The sequence below is a fragment of the Schistocerca nitens genome, chromosome 8, assembly GCF_023898315.1.
Source record: "Schistocerca nitens isolate TAMUIC-IGC-003100 chromosome 8, iqSchNite1.1, whole genome shotgun sequence".
NCBI classification, from domain to species: domain Eukaryota; kingdom Metazoa; phylum Arthropoda; class Insecta; order Orthoptera; family Acrididae; genus Schistocerca; species Schistocerca nitens.
The window spans coordinates 565,855,553-565,868,503 of NC_064621.1; positions in this window are offsets into that span (position 1 = coordinate 565,855,553).

Sequence of the window (12,951 nt, forward strand, 5' to 3'; positions counted from 1 at the left end):
TTCAATTGCCATTGCACCATGCGTCTATTCGCTGCAGATCCTCCTGCATTTCAGTACAATTTACCATTGTTACAACCTCTCGATATACCACAGCATCATCTGCAAAAAGGCTCAGTGAACTTCCGATGTTATGCACAAGGTCATTTACGTATATTTTGAACAGCAACGGTCCTACGACACTCCCCTGCGGCACACCTGAAATCACTCTTACTTCGGAAGACTACTTTCCATTGAGAATGACATGCTGCGTTCTGTTATCTAGGAACTCTTCAATCCAACCACACAATTGGTCTGATAGTCCATATGCTCTTACTTTGTTCATTAAACGACTGTGGGGAACAGCATCCAATGCCTTGCGGGTCAAGAAACACGGCATCTACCTGGGAAACCGTGTCTACAGCGCTCTGAGTCTCGTGGACGAATAGCGCGAGCTGGGATTCACACGCTCGTCTTTTTCGAAACCCATGGTGATTCCTACAGAGTAGATTTCTAGTCTTCAGAAAAGTCATTATACTCGAACATAATACGTGTTCCAAAATTCTACAACTGATCGACGTTAGAGATATAGGTCTATAGTTCTGCACATCTATTCGACGTCCCTTCTTGAAAACGGGGATGACCTGTGCCATTCTCCATTCCTTTGTAACGCTACGCTCTTCTAAAGATCTAAGGTACACCATTGCAAGAAGGGGGGCAAATTCCTTCGCCTACTCTGTGTAAAATCGAACTGGCATCCCATCAGGTCCAGCGGTCTTTCCTGTTTTGAGCGATTTTAATTGTTTCTCTATCGCTCTGTCGTCTGTTTCGATGTCTACCATTTTGTCATCTGTGCGACAATCTAGAGAAAAAACTACAGTGCAGTCTTCTTCTGTGAAAGAGCTTTGGAAAAAGACATTTAGTATTTCGGCCTTTAGTCTGTCGTCCTTTGTTTCAGTATCATTTTGGTCACAGAGTGTCTGGACATTTTGTTTTGATCCACCTACCGCTTTGACATAAGAACAAAATATCTTAGGATATTCTGCCAAGACAGTACACAGAACTTTATTTTCGATTTCATTGAACGCCTCTCGCATAGCCCTCCTCCCACTAAATTTCGCTTCGCGTAATTTTTATTTGTCTGCAACGCTTTGGCTTGTAACCTCCCAGCAGAAATATTTCAATGGAAATGTAAATAAATTCCTAAACACCAAAATAATGAAAAAGTTTTGTAACCTGTTAAATTTATAAGGACAGCAGTGCTGACCTTCGGCCCTGTATTCTGAATAAAAAAAGCAAAAATTTTTACCTCAATAAAACTGCAATTATATCTGCTCTTAATTAGTCATTTTTCGACACAGCTTCGTGCAATACTGGCGTATATATATATATATATATTTATTTTTGGATGCAATGATAATGCATTGGAAATTGAAATGAATGTTTTTCTTTAAGAGAGTTACTTTATATTATAAAAATTATTACTGGGGCTTTTTTTCTGAACAAATTAAATTACAATTAACATACATATTAAATATGCGCAAGGCTGCTTCTTTACCTTCTACAACAATACTCATCCTCCAGAGTCCTGACCCGAGTCGCGAGCAGAGCACACAGCCGACGCATGCCGACTCCCACCGGACTACTACTGACGACTCGCGCAGACAAGCGCAGACTCGCGACAAGCAACAACTAACGATAAACTACTCTCTGGTCAGAGATTCTGTCATGCCTCGCCCATCGCCGGCAAAGCATACGTCTTACATAACCCTCCACTGGGGACCAAAAATTTGGCAGCGATGGTGAGTCAGTTGGACTTGCCATGAGCAACAAATTTTTCGTAATTAACTAACTTTACAATCACAGAATATATACATATATATATAAGTGCAGAACATGAAATAAAATATAGTGCACATGCACTGAGTACAAAACATATCAAGCAAAGACAAAATGTATACACAATGAGTACAAAACATATAAACAAATGGCAAAAGTGCACAGGCACTGTAAAACTCTTTAGCATTTTTACAACAAATAAACATAATAAGTACAAATCATATTGACAAATGACAAAAGTGCACACGCACTGTAGTTCCGAATATATCAGCAAATCACAAAATGTATATGCAATGAATACAGATCATGTTAACAAAATGACTAAAGTGCACACGCACTGTAATACAGAACATATCTGGGAATCACAAAATGTATACGTAATGAGTACAAATGGCATAAAGTGCACACGCACTGTAAAATTCTCTAGCATTTTTTTACAACAAATAAACATATCAAGGAGTGAAATAAAGTGCACAGGCACTGTAGAAGTCTTTAGCATTTTTACATATCATGGAGTAAAATAAAGTGCACACGCACTGTAGAAGTCTTTAGCATTCTTACATAACATATCATGGAATGAAATAAAGTGCACACGCACTGTATAAGTCTTTAGCATTTTTACAAGAATTAGGAAAGGAATGGGAAGGATTGCGTCATGGTTGTAGCACTTTAGGTTGCACGCAGTTGCACTGAAAGTCCATATCTTTCCATAGAAGCACAACACCAAGTGAGACAATCTGAAGTTCTTTTCCTTGAAGTATTAATCAGTGTAGCCAAGACACTCAAATGTCGTAATAATATTCCATGCTATCATTTTGGTAATACACTAGGTACACCAAACAGTGGGACCATAATAACATCTCCATCGCTCAAGGTGGTGGACAGCATGTCGTGTCAACACCATGTTCTTGTAAAGTACACCATCGTAGAATTAGTGCAAAAACCAAATATAGTGCTCCATGATCATGAGGATAGACAGGACAAATGGATATTGTAGTAATTTCTGGTAATTAGGTCAGAAGGTGAAGGACATTAAGTCACATAGTAGTCCTCATTGAGAATTACACTAGTCTAACATCTGATTTGAGTAATTAGTGGCGCTCATCGCCCAGTTACTGAACATTTCTGTACCATGTATGTACTATCACAGAAAAATGTTCATAAATTATCTGAATATAGTAATTATTGGCACTCATTGGCCAGATACAAAGCATTGTTTTATGCATTATTCAGAAGTCATCATTCAAAATGAGTTAATTATTGGCATAGCATTTATACATAATTAATCTAATTATAGTAATCATTGGCATCATAGGTCATCTTATTACAGTAATCAGTGGCATTCATTGGCCAGTTACAAAGCATTTTTTTTTGTGGTAGCAATGCATTGCGTTGGGATCGATAATTAATTACTGGGGCATAACAATATTTGCTCTTGACTTATGGCTGCAAATGAAGATGTGTATCGTTATTCGTCATGAGTCAGCTGTAGCAAGGTTATGAAACAAGTAGAATATATGTGATCACATTCATAAATGACATAGGTTTAATGAACAACTGCTTATAGCACATTAATTTCATGAATAATTTCTCCTGCAAAATATACAAAATGGATTATTAAACTGGAAGAAGAAACGCATATTATGCTGAAAAGTAGTGAACTTCGAATTAACAGGTAGTGAAATGTGTATAAAAAATATATATGTTCTCTAGCTGTCCTTTCCAAAACCTTCAGTCATCATACCATGCGATATAAGACATACTGTCAAAACGAACTGCAACAAATACTTAAATAACTACATAGCATAAATACATAAACTTCAACATTATCCTCATATGCAAGGAAAAAGAACTTCATTATCTATATTATCATAACTCCATTATTATCATCACCTGTAAAGAAAAACTTCATCATCTATAGTAGCATATTTTCCATCATTATTCATCACCATTCATTATCATCTGCAAAAAAATCACTTCATTATTCATTATACAACTATTCCTTATTTCTAGCATATTTCATCAATAAAACTAAGATGTGTAGTTCTGTCTGAAATCCTGCATCAATCGCCTCGTATTCTGAAAGAAAAAATTAGTTAAGACTGCTATTCTACGATGTGTATAGCATATTCTTGTTAATGCTTGTTAATTCTGATCCATTTACTCTTCGTCACGAAGTATTGCATCCTCTTTCGTTCATTCCGAAGGTGAAATTCCATTTCTGTTTAATTTATTTCGTTTACACGTTATCTCTTTCTGAAAATGATGAACAAAGATAAATGTCTTGCATTTAATTCATATACCCATTAGATAAAAACTGGTTTATAGTAACATAATTGAGCATACAGCATAGCATGACAGAAAACGTAATATGTCAAAAACATCGACAGTATTCAGAAGCAAAAATGTACGGAGTGTATCACAATGTAGCAGCAAAAAAAAGTAAAGTAGTCACGATGTTGAGATATCATAAGGCAAAATGTTAAAGTCAACTGGTATTTGTTATATCTTAAATATTTCATAGTGCATACAAACAAAACAGGAAAACAATCATAAATACATAAAAAATGGAAAATATGCACGGTCTGATGTGTAACGACAAGAAGAGCGACCTGCTAACCTTACCTTGCCGGGCACTTGCCAAGAAAAAATACGATAATCATCAGTAAGTGTTCATGTGGATATAATTGCATATGTGGTCATAAAAAATTAGGAAATGGCATTACAGTGTGATAAATCATAAAGTATGTTCATTCAATAAAAGGTTTGATGTTGGATATGTGGTGGTTCCCTTTGGTTTTTCTGGTTCTCAAAGTTTCGACGTGTACTACATTGGGGTGAGGAATGCTGCGAATCCGATATGGACCTGCGTATAGAAGTTCAAATTTACTACACCTACCTTTTCCTCTATTGGATAAACAGTGTGTATGTACTAATATCTTCTGTCCAATGTGCAAGTCACGGCGTGTACAAACCTATTTTTGCTGTCTTCTCCGGCGCTCTGCGGCACGTTTGATGTTGTTCAGCGCAATGTTAATTATTTCATGGTGTCGTAGTCGACGAGATGTAGGAAAGGTTACTAATTCTTTAATTTTATTAGGTGGTTCAACATTTTTCAGTATAACAGACGGAGATAGCATAGTAGATTCACTTGGTATGGAATTAATTACATCTTGGAATGAGAGTATGTGTGTGTCCCAATCAATATGTTTTTTATGGCGTATATTCTACACAGTTTACCAATTTCTTTCATTAATCGTTCACAAGGGTTCGAAGAAGCATGGTACCTGGATATATAGATCGGAGAAATGTTTCTAGCTCGTAACATACGTGTCCATAAGCAGATCGAAACTGTGATCCATTGTCGGAAATTACTTTCAACACATGCCCTACACGAAATAGAAAATGTTTTACAAATGCTTTCGAAACAGTTTTAGCAGTAGCTTTGCGTAACGGAGTGAAGGTAACAAATTTTGAAGTAAGTTCAACAGCGACAAAGATGTAGCAGAAACCTCTATTAGTTCTGGGAATCGGACCAAAAATGTCTACAGCGGCCATATGTCACAATTTAACAGCTACAATGGGATGTAATGGAGGAATATGTGAAGACGTGTCTGATTTAGCTTTCTGGCAGATTTTACATGACGCTAAAACTCGTCGTATAAGTTTCTCCATGTTGGTAAAATAACAGTTCTGTCTCAGTATAAGAAAACATTTTCTGGCTTCGTAATGTGCGTAACTTACATGAGTATACCAGATTAATTTGTTAACAAGTTCGTCAGGAATGCATAATAACCAATTGTTACTGTCAGGATGAGAGCGGCGAAACAGAATGTCATTGCGTACAGTGTAATGGTTTCTAATGGTAACATTATTCCTATCTTGCCAAAGGTGTTTAATTTCTTTCCACACGTTGTCTTTACTCTGCTCTTGTGCTATGTCTTGTAATGACGACGAAATGAAATTTTCAAATGCAACTTGTTGAATGTACATGACGCTGAAATTTGCTTTGGATAAGTTGGTTGCCATGTCTTGCTGATTGTTGCTGAGAGAACGGTATAGTGCATCTGCTACAATATTTTGTGTGCTGGGAATGTGAAAAATTGTAAAATTAAATTCCTGCAAATAAAGTTTCCATCTACTTAATCTGTCATGTGTAAATTTAGCCGAAAGTAAAAATTGTATCGCTCTATGATCTGTGTAAACGGTAGTGTGTCTTCCATAAAGAAAATTCCTAAATCTGGCAAGAGCCCATACAACACATAATGTTTCAAATTCTGTAACAGAATAATTTCGTTCAGCAGGTGACAGAATGCGACTTGCAAAAGCGATGTTTTTAATTGCTGTACAACCATCTTCTTCAATTTCCTGAAAAATATGTACGCGTAAAGCAATGTTAGAACTGTCGGTAGCAATGGAAAAATTTCTGGTAAGATCTGGGTACGATAAAAGTGGTGCATTCAACACAGCATGTTTCAAATAACATTCTCGTGAACAAGATTCTGCGTATCAAAATTATTGCTTGCGTCACTGGAACATGCAACCTGTACTGTATCTGTTCAAATTCTATCTGACGTGTTATTATTTTCAGGAGGATGCTGTGGCATTTCCACTATTTGTACTGTTCTGTTATTTCTTCCTGACGTATTACGTTCTGGATGATACCTACTGTCTAGTTCGTTCATGATAATATGTTGTTGCTCATGTTCTTGGTGCTGATAAGATCGACTGTTATTAAATGTACGCTGAAAATTGTGCTCATTATTTTTACGTCAGTCATGATAGTCATTTTTATACCGTGCATTGCGATAGGAATTGAAATAGTGTATTTTTTGTACGTACTGATTTCCTTGTTGCTGTGCGTTACTATTTGTTGGGGCCGACACTATATGCGTACGCGGCGAAACATTAAAGCTTGGTTGACCTTGTGCATTACATTGTTGGTTAGGTATGCTAACCGGTTGGTTTTGTTGCTGTTGCGGTGAAAAACGTCTATTGTTACCAAAAATGCGTTCGCTGTTGCTGATAATTTTACAGATACTGATGATTAAATTTATGTCGAGTATTAAAGTTCTCGTGGCTATCATTTCTGGAGCGTCTAATGACAAATTGTCATTTTCGGTAAAACTTGTCTTATCGGGTTTTCTTTACACATTCTTAATCCTAGATAGAGCAATAGTTGAAGAGCTGTTTTGATAGATATAAAGGATAGTAGAAGAGAAGGCAGCAGTGCAGAAAACTAAAGATGAAACAGCACTTCTACGGCTCGGGGCCCTGTGCACGCTATGGCACATATTCATTAAAGCATAATGAATCCCCTGAGGTCAATTACGCGCTGCAAATAAATTTTAGCTTTTGCGTTACAGGCAATGCCGGTGAAAATTCAAAAGCAAGTTGTTGTATCCATGCTAATTCTAGTTTCTGCATTACAGGCCAAGCTGGTGAAAGTACAAAAATAAATCGAGGTATCCAGTTGAAAGCATATACCTGTGCTCTGTCATTATTAAATTCCTTAGATTTTCTTACGGATAAAAATTGCTCGTAATCAACGTTATCGTCTCTGACTTTGTGAACAGTTTCAGGATTGCATGAGAATCTATTTGTCTGTGTCGGTTCGGATTCTAAGTCGCGTAGTCTCTGTAAATTACCTAAATTAAACTGGCTGTGTGAGTTTGTCAAATGTTCGGAATGTGGTGTATGCTGTGACGTGTTGGTGACTGAAACATTTTTCATTTCTGTTACTTTGATACGTTCCTCAATTTGGCTGTTCTGCTGTTCACATTTCTTATCGACTGCCGTATCCACAGTGTGTGAAAGTTCTGGTGACTTTAAATTAAACTCGTCGCGTAACTGCGTTGCGTTTTTAGGACATTGTTCAGCGACTGCACTAATTTCATCTCTAACTGATTCTGTTGTGGCTGCATGTGTATTATTTAATTCTTGTGCAACAGATGTAATTTCTTCATTACTGTTCCTAGCATGAGCCTTACTTTCTTCACATGATTGTTCTTTCGTGTTGTGACGTTGCACGGTAACAGCTGTAATCTGTTCACTGACTTGTTTGTTCTGTTCGTTAAGGTTGTCTTGTTTTTCGTTCGTCAGTTTGAAACTTTCATTAAATTGTTTGCGCGATTCAGTAGGTTGTTGGAAATTATTATCTAGTATTTCATTCCGCTGTTTGAGACTCATGAATTTGTTTGTTCGATTCATTGAGTCGTTTGTAATTGTAGTCTTGTTTTTCATTGTTTTCAATAATTTGCTGTTTGAGAAGGTCTTCTTGTTCTTTCTTGTATTGTAGAAATAATGCTATAACTTGATCCAAGGCAGTATTACCTACTATATTCTCGGTGCTGTGTGATGGTGTATGTGCATTTGTCGTGTTTTGTGTAACTAGTTGGTCATTCTCTGATTCTTGAAAAGCTTCGCCACTTGGATGTGCACTGTTATTCACTACACCCGAATTAAATAAATATGACGTATTCTGATTACACTGTTCATTTTCGTTAGAAAAATTTATCTGTTCGTTACGTAAGTTTTGCAAACTATGTGTGTCAAACTGAGCAGCGTTCATTGTAACAGAACGTGCCGCGTCGTCCATTGTCGTTAAATTAACAGAGGACACAATTGAATTTGTTTGTTCCTCCTTAGCATTAAAATCATTACCGGTGATCAGTACGCACTGATTGTCTGTAAATGGGGGACTGTCATTATTACACTGCGTGTCGCAAGTACTACCGGTCAAATTATTTGAGTCGGCTATTTCACTCATTACACATCGCGATGCACTGTTAACAGTTTTTCGCGGCATTTTCACTAATCAAAATTAAGCACAAATAAAACAAGGACAATGCAAAATGCAACAAACACAATTACAAGAAAGAGCAACAAATTGCCGATGATCTGTGAAAGAAAGAGCGACAAATTAGTAAATGCGTTGCGCCAGAAGCAAACTACGTTTAACTAAATAAGAGCAGATATATGACTACTTATGAGAAGATTCCCAAAGAAATACGATCCTGGCCGGATGTCGCCAAGTGTAACCTCCCAGCAGAAATATTTCAATGGAAATGTAAATAAATTCCTAAACACCAAAATAATAAAAAGTTTTGTAACCTGTTAAATTTGTAACGACAGCAGCACTGACCATCGGCCCTGTATTCTGAATAAAAAAAGCAAAAATGCTTACCTCAATAAAACAGCAATTATATCTGCTCTTAATTAGTCATTTTTCGACACAGCTTCGTGCAATGCTGGCCTATATTTTTTTTTTTTTTTGGTTTTTGGATGCAATGATAATGCAATGGAAATTGAAATGAATGTTTTTCTTTAGAAGAGTTACTTTATATTATAAAAATTATTATTGGGGCTTTTTTTCTGAACAAATTAAATTACAATTAACATACATATTAAATATGCGCAAGGCTGCTTCTTTACCTTCTACAACAATACTCATCCTCCAGAGTCCTGACCAGAGTCGCGAGCAGAGCACACAGCCGACGCATGCGACTCCCACCGGACTACTACTGACGACTCGCGCAGACAAGCGCAGACTCGCGACAAGCAACAACTAACGATAAACTACTCTCTGGTCAGAGATTCTGCCATGCCTCGCCCATCGCCGGCAAAGCATACGTCTTACAGGCTATATTTATGTTTGCTGTGAATTTCCCCTCGCTTCCGCAGCAGTTTTCTAACTCGGTTTTTGTACCACGGTGGCTCTTTTCCATCTCTTACGATCTTGCTTGGCGCATACTCATCTAATGCATATTGTACGATGGTTTTGAACTTTGTCCACTGATCCTCAACACTATCTGTACTTGAGACAAAACTTTTGTGTTGAGCCGTCAAGTACTCTGAAATCTGCGTTTTGTCACTTTTGCTAAACAGAAAAATCTTCCTACCTTTTTTAATATTTCTATTTACGGCTGAAATCATCGACGCAGTAACCGCTTTATGATCGCTGATTCCCTGTTCTGCGTTAACTGTTTCAAATAGTTCGGGTCGGTCTGTTTGTCACCAGCAGGTCTAATATGTTATCGCCATGAGTCGGTTCTCTGTTTAACTGCTCAAGGTAGTATTCAGATAAAGCACTTAAAAAAATTTCACTGGATTCTTTGTCCCTGTCACCCGTCATAAACGTTTGAGTCTCCCAGTCTATATCCGGCAAATTGAAATCTCCACCCACAACTATAACATGGTGGGGAAATCTACTCGAAGTATTTTCCAAATTTTCCTTCAGGTGCTCTGCCGCCACAGCTGCTGAACCAGGGGGCCTATAGAGACATCCAATTTCCCCTATTTGAGCCTGCTTTAACCGTGACCTTCACCCAAATGATCTCACATTTCGGATCTCCGTTAATTTCCTTCGTTACTGTTTCCTTCGTCGACGATATTCTACGCCCCGATTTGCTGCCCTTCATGGCAAGCCACCCTGGGCAACCTTTCAGCAGGATCATGCCCCGATCCCCGATTGAGAATTTTTGGAGCATTATGGACAAGGAATTCCAACCATTTCGGGATTATGATGATCTAATGCGCCAGTTGACAGAATTATACACGATATCCATCAAAACGACACCCAACAGTTCTATCAATCAATGCCCAGCAGAACAAATGCTTGCTTGATGGCGAGGGGGGGGGGGGGGGGACAAAAGCGTTATTGACACTCAATTCGTGAAGCTCTTCTCTTGAATAAATTATCTCCTTTTTCTGAAATTGTGATCAATTATTTTTTTCTGCACGTATGCATGGCAGCTACGGACTTCCTTCACATTTCGATAATTTCTTCGTGCTGCGTCTTTCTTTTTTTTTTATCTTGTAGTGTACACGTGAATGCAGACACCTACAAAAGTGAATTCAGCCACAGGATGAATACCTCTTCCTCAGTTCTCGCATCTGCCCATTTAATCATCTGTAGGAACTAGTATTGTGTAGTTGGGTGTCACAAAGCGTTAGCAAGTCGGCAGCCGCCGCCGCCGCACGCGCGGGAAATCCCATCAGGGGCAGCGACCAGTCGCTCCGCCTCGTCATGGCTGTTGCGCGGTCCCCAGAAAAGCCTGACTGATTCCGTGTAGGGCTGGCGCCGCTCCCAGAAGCGGCCCTTTGTAACCCGCGGTCCTTTGTTGGCGCGCCACTTGTTTGGTCCTTCCTCGGCCGCTTTATTAATCTCGTTCTCCCATTGTCTGGCCCTGATAGGTACCGGCCCGCCTCGGCCGGGCTCTGCTAGGGACCACAACGGACCGGACGCTACCTGCTGAACGGGGTGCAACGTGGCGAAGCGGGAGGCTCGCATCCGCCCGCTCAACTGTTACTAGGCGTCACCAACTACGACTTGTGACCGTAAGATTACACTCAGTTTTTACCGTCGGGACAGCACTGCCGTTTCAGTTCCACTGAGGCGATGCAGATGGCTGTGACCATAACGAAGGAATGAAGAAAGTAAGATCAAATGGACATTTCCTCCATAGTGAATCTGTGAAACGCCACGGCTTTAAGACCGCAAGAAGCTGCCCCATACGATATAAGGACTATTCTACCCTGATGCACGTAGCATCAACAATCTAAGCAAATTAACATTTCTGCATGTACATGACTACTCTGAAATTCATACTAAACTGTTTGACAGAGGGTTCATAGAAATAATTCCACGTTCTTTCTCGACCTTTCTACTTTCGGATAACAAGGAGGAGAAGTGAAGACCTAAATGTTTTCTGATTTCTCATCGTTATTACGATGCTCATTTCTCCGAACGTAGCTGGGAGTCAAAACATATTTTCACTCTTGAATTTCTTGGAAATTTCTCTCTACAATGACAATTCTTTTTTTTTAAAAATGATTTCCAACCCAACTCGTGTACCATATCCGTGAAACTTTCTCCACTCGACACAATCTCCATTCAGTGCGACGGCTTTACACCTCATTACTGGGAGGGCCTGTATTCCTACTCTACTCGTCGCCCTCGGAGTGAACATCTCGCTACATCAGTAACCTCCTCATCATCCATGTACTGCTCCTAGCAGAGTGCATCCTTCATTGCGCCACGCAGATGGAATTCGGAGCGCGTGAGATTGGTTCAAATGGCTCTGAGCACTATGGGACTCAACTGCTGAGGTCATAAGTCCCCTAGAACTTAGAACTACTTAAACCTAACTAACCTAAGGACAACACACACATCCATGCCCGAGGCAGGATTCGAACCTGCGACCGTAGCGGTCGCGCGGTTCCAGACTGTAGCGCCAGAACCGCTCGGCCACCAGCGGCCGGCGGAGCGCGTGAGATCCGGGCTGTAGAGAGGATGAGCAAGAACAGTCCATTGACGTTCTGTGGAGTCCTCTCGTGTGCGCAGATATGCGTGAGACCTTGCGCTGCCGTGGAGAAGTTTGCATTTTTGTAGATCACCTCGAATGCGAGCGTCCGTACATTTCAACATTGCAGCAGTCACCGATGTGTGCGGCTGGTCACGGGAGATTGTACAGGTTAGGGCGAGCTTGCTGTGACCGTAACCGACGCTTCGCCCAACGACTCACCACGCTTTTTTTTTTTTTTTTTTTTTTTTACTGCCAGGTCCCCGCAGACATTCTGCAAGTGCTTACGAATAAGAGGTTTGTTCAAAAAATTCCGGAACATTCCAAATTTCGCGCTGATGGTGTGTAGGATCGAAATGCGGTTGGCATCCCTGCACACGCCTAAAGTTTCATTGTTGTATGTCTGTTAGTTATTGTTCAGATCTGTATTGAGTAGAATATTTATGGGACATAGCCGAGAGGTCAGTTCGTACACAAAATCCAGCACGTGGAACGCTTTCCCACTTATGGACGGCTATGCAAGCAGTATGGATCAGCATTTCTGCGGAGGACTTCCAACGACTTGTAGAATCCATGCCACGCCGAGTTGCTACGCTACGCCAGGGAACTCGAGGTCCCGTACAGTATTAGGAGGTATCCCGTGACTCCTGTCATAACAGTGTATTTTATTAGTAACTGCTGTGCGGAATTATTATCATTCTTATTATTATTATGAGATTCATGGCTGAAAATAATTTCCTTTTATGAGTCATATCCGAAACGGCGAAACCTGATTGTCACTGACAAGGAGACGGCACGACCGTGGGGTCGGGAATTTGTCCGAAATTTTGTG